Here is a 17166-nt window from a genome sequence, read left to right on the forward strand (position 1 = left end):
AAACAAAAGTCAGGCACAGTGACATACACCTGTAATATAAGTGGCTCTGGAGGTGGATGCAGGAGAACTGTGAGTTCAATGTTACCTTCAGCAAAAATTAAGGCTCTAAGAAACTCAAGAAGACCCTCCCTTTAAATGAAATAAGATGGAGGAGGAGGAGGAGGACACAAAGGAGAAGGAGAAGAAGAAAATAAGATCTTAAACAAATTGTAACTAAAAACACTATTTTCAATATATTATCATGGCTTGACATTATGACTTTATTTATACATACATGTACTTTTGGAAAACCATCTTAATATTCACTGTTTACCTGAAGTCTCAGGCATATCTCAGTTTACTGTACCCAAATTTCACATTGACAGCTATGGATTCATTGACATCAGCAAGATGAAAGGCCTGAACCACTCATTTTTATGTCCTAGGCGATGGAACACACTTCCTGGACATATTCTCAACAGGGCCAAAGAACAGGAGAGACAGTGCACATTGAGACAGTTGGCAGCTCCAAACCAGAGCTGTACAAATGTGGGCATTGTTTCTCACTAGATTCTAAGAACACATTCATTCCCATTTCAGATCCCACATGGCAAATAAACATAAAGAATTAGTGTCCCAGGAAGTGGATGTTGCAAGGTCTTCAGATTTTTCAGTATCCCAGACTCTATAAAATAAATATATTAAAGGGAAACTAATTTGCAATTTTTACCTTGACCCTAAAGGCAGGATTGAGATATTTGGCTTTTATAATTGTGCTAATATTCATATCAAATTTATAAGGTACTGGGAGAATATTTTCAAAATTAAAGGCATATATGTCTATAAATATTTTTCTATAGTTCAATACAGTTTATTAAGAGAGTCAACAAAATTTTAATGAAGAAAAAACAAATCACTATCAATAAGATGACTACTGTTTTTCATACAACCTCTGCACATGATGCGATTGAATTCTGGCATCCAGCCTATTGTGAATAAATTAACTAATTATCTGTCACTAGTTAACTCATTCTAAAACTTATTAGCTCATATTTGGGATGGTCGTCAATTCAGGCTCAGCTCACCTGGAATCTTTGCTGCATATAATTAGCTGATGGTTGGTAAGTACACTGAACCTTAGAGTGTAATCTGGCTACCAACAAAACACCCTGATGTTTTTCCCCAAAATAATTCATGATTAAAAAAATATTGTGGGCTTGTTCTCATGGAGGTAACAGTGTTCTGAAAGCAAAAACAAAAATATTCAAAAGTTTTTTCACCAGATACCTGACTAATACTCTTTCATAGTCACAGCATTACATTTTCCATAAAAAAAAAAATAATAAGAGATCCTATTCAACGTTTGGCAAACACATTCTACATTTTTCTAGAGTAAGAGTAAAAACATATCATCTAATTTCTGTATATAGATGAAGCTGAAGAATTGTTGCATGTTGGCATTTATGATTATTGTACCTTTAATAATAGATGGAGTTCACATAGGAGTTCAGTGTCAAAGAATATTTGCTAAGTCTCACAACTAATAAGTGACTTTACTGGAATTCAGGTTCATCTCTACCTTATCTCAAAGCCAAAACTCACTTCTTATAGGCTACATGAGTTATCAATATTTTCATGTTTTCTTGGATGTTAGATAGTGACACTTATTCAAAAGAGCAGAATTTTTGTTTGTTTTGTACCAAAGATCTTACCCAGGGGCATTTAAGCACAAAGTCACACCTCCAGCCCCATTTTATTTTATTTTATTTTATTTTATTTTATTTTATTTTATTTTATTTTATTTTATTTTATTTTCTTGTACCAGGTATTGAAGCCAGGGGCACTTGACCCTGGGCCACATCCCCAGCCCTATTTTGTATTATACTTAGAGACAGAGTCTCACTGAGTTGTCTAGGATCTCACTTTGGCTGAGGGTGACTTTGAATTTTCCATCTTCTTGCCTCATTTTCCTATCCGTCTGGGATTATGGTTGTGTGCACTTTGCCCAACACAGTCTTTTCTTGTTGGTTTTTTTTGTTTGTTTTTTTGTTTGTTTGCTTTAGTATTTACTCAGTTGATGAAGCTGGCCTTGAATGTGAAATTTCCCTGTCTAAATCTCCCAAGTCCCTGGAGTTACAGAAACACATCACCATACCGGTTCTTTTCAGTTCATACAAAGACAGAATTGGGATGTCAAACAGAAAGAGAGTGGTGATAATCACCACATCTTAAATGGCGTCTTATTTCCTAAGGTTTAAACATTGGACTTGTTTTGACACATAATGAGGAAATATTATTTTAATCAGGAGTCTGTTGATTCTCATTTTATCTGTACAATTTGTTACTGTTTAAAACGATTTAATTTGAAAATATAAGTCAAATTAAAAATTTGTAAAATTTCTGTGCTTTCTCTGCTCTCTGATAGAACACTGGTTTCAATCCCTGTGCAAATTTTTTATGAATTTATAGCTAGAGAGAGGTCTATATAATAAAATATTAATAGGATTAATTTTAATAATATTTTGTTTCATATTTCTAACTGTATGCAATATGAAGAATTGAACTCATAATTCCTCTATCACTGAGATACACTCTCAGTTATTTTTTTTCTTCTTTGTTTTATGACAGGGTTTTTCTCAGTTGTCAAGACTAATGTCAAACTTTTGATCCTCATGCATCAGAAACCTGTATCACCAGTATTGAAGTGCATGACCCTGTACGTGGCTATTTTGTAACATTCTTAAAGTTGAGTATACAAACTCACCTAATGGTGCTTGCCTATGAGCCTAGTTACTCCCAAGGATAGGTACTTTCTTTCTTTCTTTTTTTTTTAAATTCACCCATGGTGACTAAGATGCAGATAATTTCTTTGAGAGAGAATACAACACAAGCCTTAAGTCATAGACTGAAGAATCTATTTCTAGTGAATGAAAAAATTATCAAAGTCCTAGAAAAATAAGAGCAAAACAACAGCAAAAGAAGTAGAAGAAAAGAAATAATTAAAATCAGAGCTGAAATTAATGAAATCAAAACAAAAGAAACAATTGAAAAAATTGACAAAACTAACAGTTGGTTCTTTGAAAAAATAAATAAAATCGACAGACCCTTAGGCACGCTAACAAAGAATAGAAGAGAGAGAACTCAAATTACTAGCATACGGGATGAAAAAGGCAATATCACAACAGACACTTCAGAAATACAGAAGATTATCAGAAATTATTTTGAATCCTTTTACTCCAATTAAATAGAATATAGTGAAGGCATTGATAAATTTCTTAAGTCATATGATTTGCCCAGATTGAGTCAGGAGGATATTGACAACCTAAACAGACCAATATCAATTGAGGAAATAGAAGAAACCATCAAAAGACTACAAACTAAGAAAAGCCCAGGACCGGATGGGTATACAGTAGAGTTTTACAAAACCTTTAAAGAGGAACTAATACCAATATTTTTCAAGCTATTTCAGGAAATAGAAAAAGAGGGAGAACTTCAAAATTCATTCTATGAGGCCAACATCACCCTGATTCCTAAACCAGACAAAGACACTTCAAAGAAAGAAAACTACAGACCAATATCTCTAGTGAAACTAGATGCAAAAATCCTCAATAAACTTCTGGCGAACCGAATACAAAAACATATCAAAAAAATTGTGCACCATGATCAGGTAGGATTTATCCCTGGGATGCAAGGTTGGTTCAATATACAGAAATCAATAAATGTTATTCACCACATCAATAGGCTTAAAAATAAGAACCAAATGATCATCTCGATAGATGCGGAAAAAGCATTCGACAAAGTACAGCATCCCTTTATGTTCAAAACTCTAGAAAAACTAGGGATAACAGGAACATACCTCAATATTGTAAAAGCAAGCTATGCTAAGCCTCAGGCTAGCATCATTCTGAATGGAGAAAAACTGAAGGCATTCCCTCTAAAATCTGGAACAAGACAGGGATGCCCTCTCTCACCACTTCGGTTCAACATAGTTCTCGAATCACTGGCCAGAGCAATTAGACAGATGAAAGAAATTAAAGGCATAAAAATAGGAAAAGAAGAACTCAGATTATCACTATTTGCAGATGACATGATTCTATACCTAGCAGACCCAAAAGGGTCTACAAAGAAACTATTAGTGCTAATAAATGAATTCAGCAAAGTGGCAGGATATAAAATCAACATGCATAAATCAAAGGCATTCCTGTATATCAGGGACAAATCCTCTGAAATGGAAATGAGGACAACCACCCCATTCACAATATCCTCAAAAAAAATAAAATACTTGGGAATCAACCTAACAAAAGAGGTGAAAGACTTATACAATGAAATCTACAGAACCCTAAAGAGAGAAATAGAAGAAGATCTTAGAAGATGGAAAAATATACCCTGTTCATGGATAGATAGAACTAACATCATCAAAATGGCGATATTACCAAAAGTTCTCTATAGGTTTAATGCAATGCCAATCAAAATCCCAACGGCATTTCTTGTAGAAATAGATAAAGCAATCATGAAATTCATATGGAAAAATAAAAGACCCAGAGTAGCAAAAACAATGCTAAGCAGGAAGTGTGAATCAGGCGGTATAGCTATACCAGACTTCAAACTATACTACAGAGCAATAGTAACAAAAACAGCATGGTACTGGTACCAAAACAGGCGGGTGGACCAACGGTACAGAATAGAGGACACAGAAACCAATCCACAAAACTACAATTATCTTATATTCGATAAAGGGGCTAAAAGCATGCAATGAAAGAAGGATAGCATCTTCAACAAATGGTGTTGGGAAAACTGGAAATCCATATGCAACAAAATGAAACTGAATCCCTTTCTCTGGCCATGCACAAAAAGTTAACTCAAAGTGGATCAAGGAACTTGATATCAAATCAGAGACACGGCGTCTGATAGAAGAAAAAGTTGGCTATGATCTACATACTGTGGGGTCGGGCTCCAAATTCCTCAATAGGACACCCGTAGCACAAGTGTTAATAACTAGAATCAACAAATGGGACTTACTCAAACTAAAAAGTTTTTTCTCAGCAAAAGAAAAAATAAGAGAGGTAAATAGGGAGCCTACGTCCTGGGAACAAATCTTTACTCCTCACACTTCAGACAGAGCCCTAATATCCAGAATATACAAAGAACTAAAAAATTAGACAATAAGATAACAAATAATCCAATCAACAAATGGGCCAAGGACCTGAACAGAAATTTCTCAGAGGAGGACATACAATCAATCAACAAGTATATGAAAAAATGCTCACCATCTCTAGCAGTCAGAGAAATGCAAATCAAAACCATCCTAAGATACCATCTCACTCCAGTAAGATTGGCAGCCATTAGGAAGTCAAACAACAACAAGTGCTGGCGAGGATGTGGGGAAAAGGGTACTCTTGTACATTGATGACTGCAAATTGGTGCGGCCAATTTGGAAAGAAGTATGGAGATTTCTTGGAAAGCTGGGAATGGAACCACCATTTGATCCAGCTATTCCCCTACTTGGTCTATTCTATTCCCTAAAGACCTAAAAAGAGCACACTATAAGGACACTGCTACATCCATGTTCATAGCAGCACAATTCACAATATCAAGACTGTGGAACCAACCTAGATGCCCTTCAATAGACGAATGGATAAAAAAAAAAAAATGTGGCATTTATACACAATGGAGTATTACTCTGCATTTAAGAAATGACAAAATCATAGAATTTGGAGGGAAATGGATGGCATTAGAGCAGATTATGCTACGTGAAGCTAGCCAATCCCTCAAAAACAAATGCCAAATGTCTTCTTTGATATAAGGAGAGTAACTAAGAACAGAGTAGGGATGAAGAGCATGAGAAGAAGATTAACATTAAACAGGGATGAGAGGTGGGAGGGAAAGGGAGAGAGAAGGGAAATTGCATGTAAATGGAAGGAGACCCTCAGGGGTATACAAAATTACATACAAGAGGAAGTGAGGGGAAAGGAGGAAAAATATAAGGGAGAGAAATGAATTACAGTAGAGGGGGTAGAGAGAGAAGAGGGGAGGGGATGGGGGAGGGGGGAGAGTAGAGGATAGGAATGGCAGCAGAATACAACAGACACCAGAATGGCAATATGTAAATCAATGGTTGTGCAACTGATGTGATTCTGCAATCTGTATATGGGGTAAAAATGGGAGTTCATATCCCACTTGAATCAAAGTGTGAAATATAATATATCAAGAACTATGTAATGTTTTGAACAACCTACAATAAAAATTAATTGAAAAAATTATATCAGATATATAATATTGTTTTGCATAATCACATGACATTTTGTTTGCTTACAGCAGCACATTGATGCATATGTAACATTTTTAATTGTATATGTGTTTTAGATGAATAAAATAATATTAGTATGGATTCAGCTCGTATGCTTTCTGAAGTTGCAGCCACAAATCAACTGACAAATGATCATTTGCATGAATTATAAGCTGGTCTGAGTACCATATGGAGGAGGCTTTTAGTAATCCTATGCAGGGATCTTGTGTTCTGGTCACATGACTTTGAAGCATACACTGTTTTGGTCTGTGGATGCAGAGCATTGGCCTTCTTGCTAAGGGATTATTATAGAAGACTTCAGATGTTTGGATTTTATGATAAGGAATCCTAAAAATGTGGATTGTTGATCAGGCCCAGATGGCTATAGATATGCTGTCTTGCTGATGCTTCCAGCAACCAATAATTGTTTTTTATTATGTATTCAAGGTAATAAACACCCTGATGTAGTATATGTATTCAAGGTCATAAATATTTGTTTTTCAGCATGTATTCACTATGTAAAATTTTTGAATTTGGCCTTAGTTTTTGAGATATACATATCTTCTATCTAATGATGCAGAAGGCTATGGCTACCTCTGCATAAGCATGACTACTATGCCTACTGTGCCTCCTATATTTTAACTGCTAGAGACCGAAACTTTGCTTCCAGGATCTGATCTGCCAGAAAGCAATTGGCATAGTCTTTAGGATCTTTTGCAGGTGAGAGATACCTAAGCCCTGATATATTAGTGGTGATGGTTAGGGGAGCAGGGAGCACCTATGGCAATCAAGAAACATATGGCACTCAGTGTCCACAATCCTATTAAAATGTACCCCTATGAAGAGTTAAGATATGATTGGATGCATTTCTTGTAAACTTAAGGAAGGCTTCTGATTGCACTATGTGTTTACAAGAACTCAGTGAGTTTAACTGTCAAGGACTAGTTGAAGCAAAGATTTTAGTCCCTGGGTATGGAAAAAGGTGGCAGGAGTAGAACTGATGACTTGTAGACATAGCCTAAGGAACATATGCAGGTGCTAGGGCCATGGTATGAGTGGTTTAAAATTATGTGACAGAAAAAAACTGACACAAAGCTAGATGTGGTGGTTCAGACCTCTAATCCCACCTGCTCAGGAGGCTGAGACAGGAGGAACCCGAGTTCAAAGCCACCCTCAGTAAAAGTGAAGTGCTAAGGAACTCAGTGAGACCACACTTTTATATAAAATACAAACCAGGGCTGGGAATATGGCATAGGGGTTAAGTGCCTGAGTTCAATCCCCATTACCAACAAAATAAAACAAAAGAAAACAAATGAACAAAATCAAAGAAAAAAAACTGACAAAAGTATATGAGAGATTGACACAATTAGAAAATTGTAAGACAAACAAGAAGCCTATAAAGCCAGAGCAAAATAAGTAGAGGAGGATCTCTGTACTTTGAAAGTACCCATCAACTTTCCCCATAATGTTGATTGAGTCAGGAAAGGAGAAGGAGGATAAAGGCCAGGAAATCCAATCAGTGGTGATGCATAAAATGAAACAAGAGCAGCCAATGGCTCCAGTGAACTACTGGCAGAGCTATCCCAGGTATCGAATTTCATCACATTTTACCAATAAAGTGGAATTTGTGGACTTATGAAAATAAGTTAAACATGGGGCAAGAGATCCCCTGACTCTTTTGTTTTATATCTGTATGGTTTAGAGATGAATAGCATTCTGTGTAGTGCCTTGAAAATGGAGAAGTTAGCACTGCTCTTTACAGCAGAAGTTGTAAAATATTCAATGCCATGAGGTTTTTATAGGGCCAAATGCGACTGAGTGTGTTACAAGGTGGTAGGGCTTTAAGAGGATTATGATTTTAGTAGATCGCAAAGGTCATAAACACATTGATTCAGTGTATATACTCAAGGTCATAAACATTTGCTTGATTTTATGTACTTACTTCAGTAAAATATTGGCAAAGTGCCTTCTTTGACCTGCAGTTAAAAAAAAAATGTTCTATGGAATAATTTAGGGGACTGAGGTCTAGATACTAGAGTCTGGCTACAGACAACTGTTGCCATCAAATTAAGCAAGCCTACTATCACACCTGCTTCTTACAACTTTTTTTAAATTTCTGGAGCCCTAAACCTTGTTTACTGGGTCTCAGCCCCTTCACAGCAGCCAAAGACCTGAAAACAATTTGTAATTTGAGGTTAATACAAATCTTCTGATTTAAAGCAAGTTCCAAAAGCTATCATTTTTTTTTTGTATTTTTGTTGTTTTTATAGTACCAGATTATATCCTTATAGTGGAGATTTGTGTATCATTTGTTTTATAGATCATAAACATTGCCATATTTACATTTCACCTTCATTTTCTTATGTGGAATTTTATATTTTCAATTTGAAAAACACTTTTTGGGGGGGGCCAGAGATTCAACTCAGAGGCACTTGAACACTGAGTCATATCTGAAGACCAATTTTGTATTTTACTTAGAGACAGATTCTCAGTGCGTGTCTTAGCACCTCACTCTTTCTGAGACTGGTTTTGAATTTACAATTCTGTTTCCTCAGAGCCACTGGGATTGCAACCATATTCTACTGAACCCAGCTTCAATTTACAAGAATGTTGTAATACAGATACAATTATCTGGTTGCACTATTTATAGCATGTTGCATTATTAATATGTGTATAATAAAACATATCCATTTTACAATTTCTTCTGTGCTGAGAAATTAAAAATATATTTTGTTTCTTAATTTCTTTAATTCAGTTCTGAGCTTTTTTTTTAGTTTACTTCAAGTTTATGCTAGAAGTTTTGTTAATCTTTGCTCAAACATATTATTCCAATGGGGGGGTCCAATAGTATGAAATTAATGAAAATTCTGCTTTTATCTTATTCATTTTTTAATAACATTGAATATTTAATTCAGGGGTGCTTAACTACTGAGCTATATTCCCAGCTTTTGTGTATTTATGTGAGTGTGTGTGTGTGTGTGTGTGTGTGTGTGTGTGTGTTTGTTTGACTGTGTGCTTCTTCTGGGTATTGAACCCAGGGCCCTGTGCACATGAGGCAAGCATTACACTAATGTAGCTTTATTCTCACCCCTTTTTTCTCTTTTTTCAAGTTTTTAAATTTCTTTCTTTTCTTTTTTCTTTTTTTTTAGATTTTCTATGTCTTTATTTCTTGTTGGATAATATGTGCATGCACTTCTGTGCCTCTGTTTTAATTAATTTTGAGACAAGATTTTGCTGAGGTTCTTAGAGTCTTTGTAAGCTGATAAGACCAGAAAAAAATGCCACCAAACTGTAGCTTTGTGTTTTTGTTTTTGTTTTTTTTTTTTTGAACCCTGCCCTAACATCAGTAGGGGCCACTCTTTGTTCTTGAGTGAGCCCTGGCCAGTAATAAAGGCTTCCTATTGGAATATTGCTGAAAATGTGTAGACTATTATTGATAGATTTACTCAACTGGCGGGATATAATAGAACAAAATTGATGTCATCATACCCTGATGATAAAATATCTTTATTTGAATGTTCAAATATATCTTATCTCTACGCAAGTGGAGGCCCCCAAAGGTGTCAAAGACTGAGAGTAATGTAGAGGTTCAGGGTGCTTCAAAGAAAAATAGGAAGGACTTCAAACCTCATCTTCTTTCATCCAAGGAAAGGGGATCCCAGGAAGCAGGAAGTCTCAAGGCCTCCCATGTTTAATAAGGGCAAAGAGAAGCAGGGTGCATTTTAGTGAATTAATAAGAGTCCTTATTGATTTATTTATTGTCAAGTCTATGGAGTTTTGTTGCAAAATGAGAAAATCTGGGATTAGCTTTCTTGGACTCACAATGAATTTCATTTTTTTCCTTAAAGAAAGAGACTCAACAGTTTCTCTCTCTCTCTCTCTCTCTCTCTCTCTCTCTCTCTCTCTCTCTCTTTTAACACACAAATATTTATATATAATTTCTTTTTGTCTTATGTAATAACAGCCAACATTTATTGAGTTATTACTATATGGCAAAGACCAGGCAAATTGTTTTATGTGCAACATTTTATTTAATAATTAAAACAACTCTGTGGGATAGTTACTATTATTACCCATGGTTTTACAGAGGAAGTAAAAGTTTCAGAGAGTTGAAATAACTTTTCCAAAGTTGCATAATAATGGCAAATAACAGAACTGGATTTGGACCTCAGAAGACAAATCTCAAAGATCTCTGGTGACATTTTACTTTCTTGCCTCTCTTCTGTGTTTAAAATGTAATATACCATTATAACTCACTGAAAAACTTATTAAAGTGGATCTCTAATGAGAATGTTTAAAAGAAAAAGAAATCTAATATTACGCATGCTAAATTCTGCTATTTTAAGCAGTATCTCATCCAGTAGACTATATTTACTACAAAGATATAAAGCATCTAAAATTTTACACTATTTTCACCTTTTTATGAGCCTAAGCTAAAAGGCTGACCCTTTTCTTGAACCATGAGATGTCCTTTATTCGTGAGTTAAACAGGAAATAAAATATCTGTACAAGTAGTCATCCTTTGCAAGCACTTTTTTAAATTAGATCTCTCAGTGAAATCATAATCCTATGTTTTATACCAAGATCATTCTTGGGACCACCACAGACTTTAACATCAGAATTTCACTACTATTTTTGGCAAAGACTGTATATTTTCATGGGTATTTAAAAAAATATAACTTTATTTGGAGGGAGTAGCATAGAATAAGCAAAGAAATTTGTAGAGGGGAGAAGCATAAACACAGGAAGAATGCAAAAAAAAATGAATCTTCTTTGCAGCTTTTTACTTTTTTTTTTAAAGAATGGACTATTCTGAAAAATAAAATTGGAAGTTATTTTGTTAATTTTAAGACTGTGCTCTCATTCCAACCTAAAGTGTTAACTTTATGAGCTATCAAAAGTTTACCCAGAAATATTAGCCCCAAACTCCCCAAATGTTCATCAGCTGAATGAATAAATAAATTGTGTTTATTCACCCACACAAATAAAATAGAACTGTTGCTATTTTTATCAATTTGGACGTATTACATGGCATTATATTGAGCTAAAGAAGACACCAATAAATGACATCTTATGTTTCAATGAATTTAAATTTAGTCCAACAACAGATTAACCTATGACATTCACAGTCAGAGTGGTAGTTCACCTTGGGACAAGGATTATGACCATACAGTGAGCAGTGAGGTTTTTTATGTATGGACTTGGATGCTAATTTCCAAAATGTGATTCATTTGTGCTGTATGCTTCTGATTTATGTTTTTTTCTTCTGGCTATATGTAATAATTTAAAAACAAATTTGAAGAAATAAAAAGGAATACCCACCCTCACAAAGAAAAAGAAGACAAAGAAGAAGATGAAGAAGAAGAAGAAGAAGAAGAAGAAGAAGAAGAAGAAGAAGAAGGAGGAGGAGGAGGAGGAGGAGGAGGAGGAGGAGGAGGAGGAGGAGGAGGAAAAGAAGAAGAAGACATTTACTGAAATGATATACCAAAAGTGCTTCTTACCTGTGGGGAGAAAATTTATTATGTATCATTTAATGTGACTGAAAGAGAACCACCTAAAAAGCTAATCATGCATTTTCAATTCACTTCTTAAAATCTTCTTGCAGAATTCACTCTTACAATATTTTTTTCTCTCACATAAAACAATGGCTATCAATTAATATAAGGTGTTGTTTCATATAAAATTTAAAAAAACTGGAAAATATCTGAAAATACCTGGAAAACTAAAGGTCTAAAAATCATCCCAACTATCACCACATTAATGTGAAGACCTCAATAATCACCCAATCACTACCATGTTTTCTGCTGTAAAGTTTGAACTCTACTGGTAAGGCCGCAGGTGGGGAAAGACATTCAAGAAAATGCTATAAAACTCAAAAAAAAAAAAAGTTCAGAAAAGCACTGCCTTCTTCTTAGGTCTATAGTGGGTTCATCTGGGAATTTTTTTAAAAAATTTTTATCTTGATAAGGTAATAGGATTAGTTGTCAGATCAATTAATTCTTTGTCATTCTCAGTATTCTGTAGTCCTTCTTTGATCAATATGGTATACTGCATAATTGCTCAATATGTTCATATAAAAAGTGATAGCATACAAACTTGCACCATAAATAACTATACACTAAATTACATAAGATAATGAGAAATACAGATTGCTCATTATTACTCAAAACTTTATAATAACTTCAGCTGTTACTGCAGTAGAGTCCCTTTGGTCCCACAGCTTAGAAGGGAGGAATCGGCAGCTTCTCCAAATGCTGGGGGACTAATTAAATATTTCTTTTATTTATTTCATCATTAGCTCTTAGACAAAATATGTTTCCAGTCTTTGAAACAGAAACTGGCTTTTGGTAGAGATAGGGGACAGAAATAAGCACCCAGTCTCAGTACATTATTTAACATAAAAGTAGTGATTCAACACAACACTGAGGCAGACAAGGTTTTCAGAGAAAATATCAACCAAAGACATATTCCATGCTCATAGCAGCTCAATTCCAATAATTTAGTCCTTTTGCCTAAACTAAAGAAGATATCAATCGTTAATTCACACATCTAAATTAAAAGTTCTCCCTACCTCAGCATTGTTTTACATACTTATCCTTCTAAATTTAAATTTTCCTTTCAACCAAATGCCCAGTATTCTACTTCCTCCTTCTTCTCAAATTATATCTTTAACTTGAATTTACTTATTTTTATTGAATCCTCCCAAGTCTCTACCCAAGGATAAGGTACAATTTTAAAAGACTACCACCTACATTGAAACTTAACCACAGAGGCCCACAATATTATTTTCCTAGCTTAGGTTTAGGAAGGATATATATTAACTAAAATTTCATTATCATAAATTCCTTCCCTATATTTCTCCTCTTCCTCCTTCTGTTTTAAACACAATCACAATGTATCAAACTCTCAAATTATGTAATATATATATATATATATATATATATATATATATATATATATATTACACAATATATTTGCATGAATATATATACATACAAATCTTTCTAAAAATTGTAACTATAATTATGCCACAAATACCATTTAAAATTCCAGTGTTCGGGATAGAGATAAAAAAATACAGTAAAGTTTTCTCATAAGTTGTGTTTGTTGTTTGTTTTCAGGGATAAGAAGGGAATAAAGGATTGAGGGCCTTCATACAAAAACCAATTGCTTCACCTGAAACTACAAACTCTATTGTCTCAGAATTCCATTGAAGGCTAAATTTTTTTTCCTGTAAAGGGAAAAAGTTGAAATTGCACATAATAAATAAGAAAGTATCTATACCTTTCCCATAAGGATACAAAGTATAAAATAACTCATTTTCCCACTTGAGAAACAGGCTTTATGTACCAAACTAGAGCATTATGATGTATGTATTAATGAATAATAGAAAAAAATCATCTCTCCCCTTTCTACCCTTTAAAGACTTAAAACCATGGTAAAATGGTTTTAAAGAATGCCCATGAATTTTGTTATCATTTCAGAAAACAACCTAACGGATAATTTGTGAGTGCCACCTGGGATCCAGGCAGCCTTATCAACAAAATAAAACTTGTTGAGATGATCCAAATTTAAAATTCACATACATTTTTACACCTGGATTGAATTAATTTTTTCTTGGTACTGGCTTCCATGTGATGAAATAATTGTTTGCAGGTTTTATAAAAAAGCCAGTACTTTGGAAATTAAAATGTGCAATTTTCAAGTTGAAAACCATAAAAAGAATTCCTTTATCAAAAAAGTTAATTGTGAGACAGGATTCATTTGCATTAAACTCTAAAACTGAAAGCTCAGTCAAAACAATTCTGTTTGAAACTCTCATTCCAAGTATCTGCCACAAAAGGTTACACAGTCTATTGTGTCATGAGTTCTGAAATCCAAAATGTTTGTAAATATATTTAAAGGTGAAAACAAGTTCCAGAATCTAGAAAAAGCTCTAATTTACCGATAATTTAACTTGCCCAGTCTAAGGATAGTTTTAAGAAACTTGGAACTAAAAAATGTTACCTGGCACACTTGAATTTGTTTTCACAAGCAGTGTCTGTATCATATCCTTTGTTGTTTTCAGGCATTTTCCTGTAGAACCAGTGGCATCTTAAATTTGCTAGTTCAAATTGTGTACTTACTCCTGATACCCACCAAAAGGAGGGACTGGATATAGAGAAAGATTTCTTGTCCTCTTAAATGTTTTGGTCACTGCATGAACTGTGGATTACTGTGTCCTATCAATGTCAAATCTCAGGGATTCTTTCAAGCAATTCAAAGGGGGATATGGCAGAATGGATTAGTTCATATTATAGCCAGCCTTCTTTCTGAAAAAGATATCCTGCAGATAACCTGATATGAGATATCCCCTCAGGACCCTTTACATCTAACAATCCTACCAAAAGTCCATTTTAATATAAAATATAAATCCAATATGTTTACAAACATACTCAAAATGCATTCAAATATGAATTGTCTCATATTGTGAAGTATTTTCTTATAAACATAAACATTTTATTTCTCAAAACTAAACCCAAAGAAAATGACAAGTGCTACAAGTTTTATCCTACAAAAAACAAAAGCAAAGGCATCTGTTTTCCAGCCCTTTTCTGGTCTTCTCCCCTCCCCCACTCTACATCCTTAAGATCATTTGTAGGTCTTGGTTGTTAAAATTTATTTCAACAGTAGTCTTATAATGCTCTAGATGCTGAAAAACTTCTTATCGTTTAATATTGCTTGGCTTAAATTGATGCACTCCTCTTATGAAGGAACCCAAAAGCCTTTTTAATGACAGATGTATTACGGAAAATTGTCCCCACAAAGTTCAGATGCTGTGATGTAACAACTCCCTGAAATCACAGAAATGAATTGACTTACATTCTTGGAAAATGAAGCCACTGGCAGCTTTCTCTGACAGCATTTTCTAATCCTCAAACTGCACCCTGTGGCAACTGAGAGTATTTCATACAAAAACTACATTTAAATAGATGCTTATAGAACCAATAAACAAATATCACAAGGTCCTTGAGGATAAGGGAAGGAATCACACATGGAAAATACAGCAAGAAATTATTTTCCTCTACATTAAGAAGTGCTAGAGCCCAGACTTGAAGTCAAAAGCAACCTGAGAATTGTAAGTTTGTCTTCCCTGCTGTGGGTAATGCTCAGCTCCTGAGGAAAATGCTGGCAAAACTGATTCTTTGCTAAAATAAAATAAAAACAAAAACTAAAAGGGTAGAAGGGAGTCAATGACCTACTGTTTCTTCAGGCACAAGGTACACAACTGTACGGTCCCAAAATTTTTCAAGCTTTAATTTCAACTTTAAAACATACTGGTTTTGACCATTTTCCATCTCTTCATCTTTTAGAATATGCCCCTCTGTTAGGCTCTGCCATCCCGGGACTCCAGGTGTTGTTTTCATCCTTTTGATCTCCCACGGGTGGCCGCAGGTGTCCCTACGTGACAGTGCCTGCAGCCAGCCAGGAGGGTAAATTAGGGGGCTTCTTTGCTGTCGCCTGGCCACGGCCACAAACTCCTCCCCAAACCCATATTCTGAAGGTCACGCCCCGTAAGTTTCCGGAGATCCCTTCAGGCGCCCAGGAGCTCCATACTGAAGTCAGTTCACCAAGGAGGCACTTTCAGGGTCGTGGAGCAGATGCTGTGCTCTGGTCCTTTCCAAAAGCTGAGCAGCCCTGCCTCCAGGGCACACAGCAGACGGCACCCACAGCCCCCATGATTGCAGACTCCAATGGTGGTCCCTTCACAGTGACAGACAGTGACAGGTAAGAGCCCTAGAATAGAGTGCCAGATACCCCACCAAGCCCTTGAACCAACTCCGGTGACCTGGGAGACATGGCCCGGTGCAAGGAATCGAAGCGCAGCCTGCAGTCACCATTGGCCTTCCACCCTCGCAGCAAAGGTGGCCTGGGAGCCCTGGCCTCCCCTGCTGTCAGGCTCTGCTGCCATGGGCCTGTCTCCCCCCCACCCCAGGAGACTGGCTCGCCTGGTGCCTGACCAGGGGGGAAACTGCCTTCTCCAGGACTGGTGGCCTTGAGAAACCCTCCTAAAACCCGTGGACTCTGGCTCAGAAGGGGCGTGGTTCCCAGGGAGGGGATGGGCTAGGTGGCCCCAGGCGCTGGGTTCCTTTTCTTTTAGTTTTGAAAACATAGGACTTGGTGATACTTTACATCTCTCTAGATCAGCCTGTTGTCTAATTAATAAATCTTGATTAAACTTACAACATATTCAATGTTAACCTATATTTTGGATGTAAAGTGTTGTTGAGATAAATTTTAGCTGTTGTTTGTCCTTGATGTAAACTGTGAACTATATGGAAAATAAGTCCAAGCACATTACTCTAAATCTTTTGTCATTTAAATTTATAGACCTCATCCAGAGCAAAGGAACATACACAAAACTACTTGCACCAGCCTGGTTTCAGACCCCCCAACCTTATAGAGCAGCTGACCCCAAAACAATAAGCCCAGGAATATCCTATTCACATTCCTGTTCCATGCTAATTACTCAGCTGGGATCAGTGCAGAGAAGTAGCCAAATACCAAAGGTGCCAGTTTAGCTCAAGACATTATCAGCACATTTTCTCAACTACTATTGATGGCAGTATTGTATTGTGGGTATAATAGTGTAGAATAAAGTAAATCACCAATACCTTGAGTGGGATTTTAGAGCACCCTGGTCCAACTCTGCTGACCACAGTAATAACTCCACAACTAAAAATTGCCCCTAAAGAAAATTTGTTTGTGCACTGTTTAAACTTTAACAAATTTTGTTCGAGTTACTATGTTCTGAAGTTTAAAGTTTTAGATGCAAAGGTGGATGAGCATGTGCTAATATCTGTAAACTGCAAACAAATAAATTTGCATTTTTTTCTAGGACTCTTATGGACTATGGTTTC

This window comes from Callospermophilus lateralis, unplaced genomic scaffold, assembly GCF_048772815.1.
Source record: "Callospermophilus lateralis isolate mCalLat2 unplaced genomic scaffold, mCalLat2.hap1 Scaffold_660, whole genome shotgun sequence".
NCBI classification, from domain to species: Eukaryota; Metazoa; Chordata; class Mammalia; order Rodentia; family Sciuridae; genus Callospermophilus; species Callospermophilus lateralis.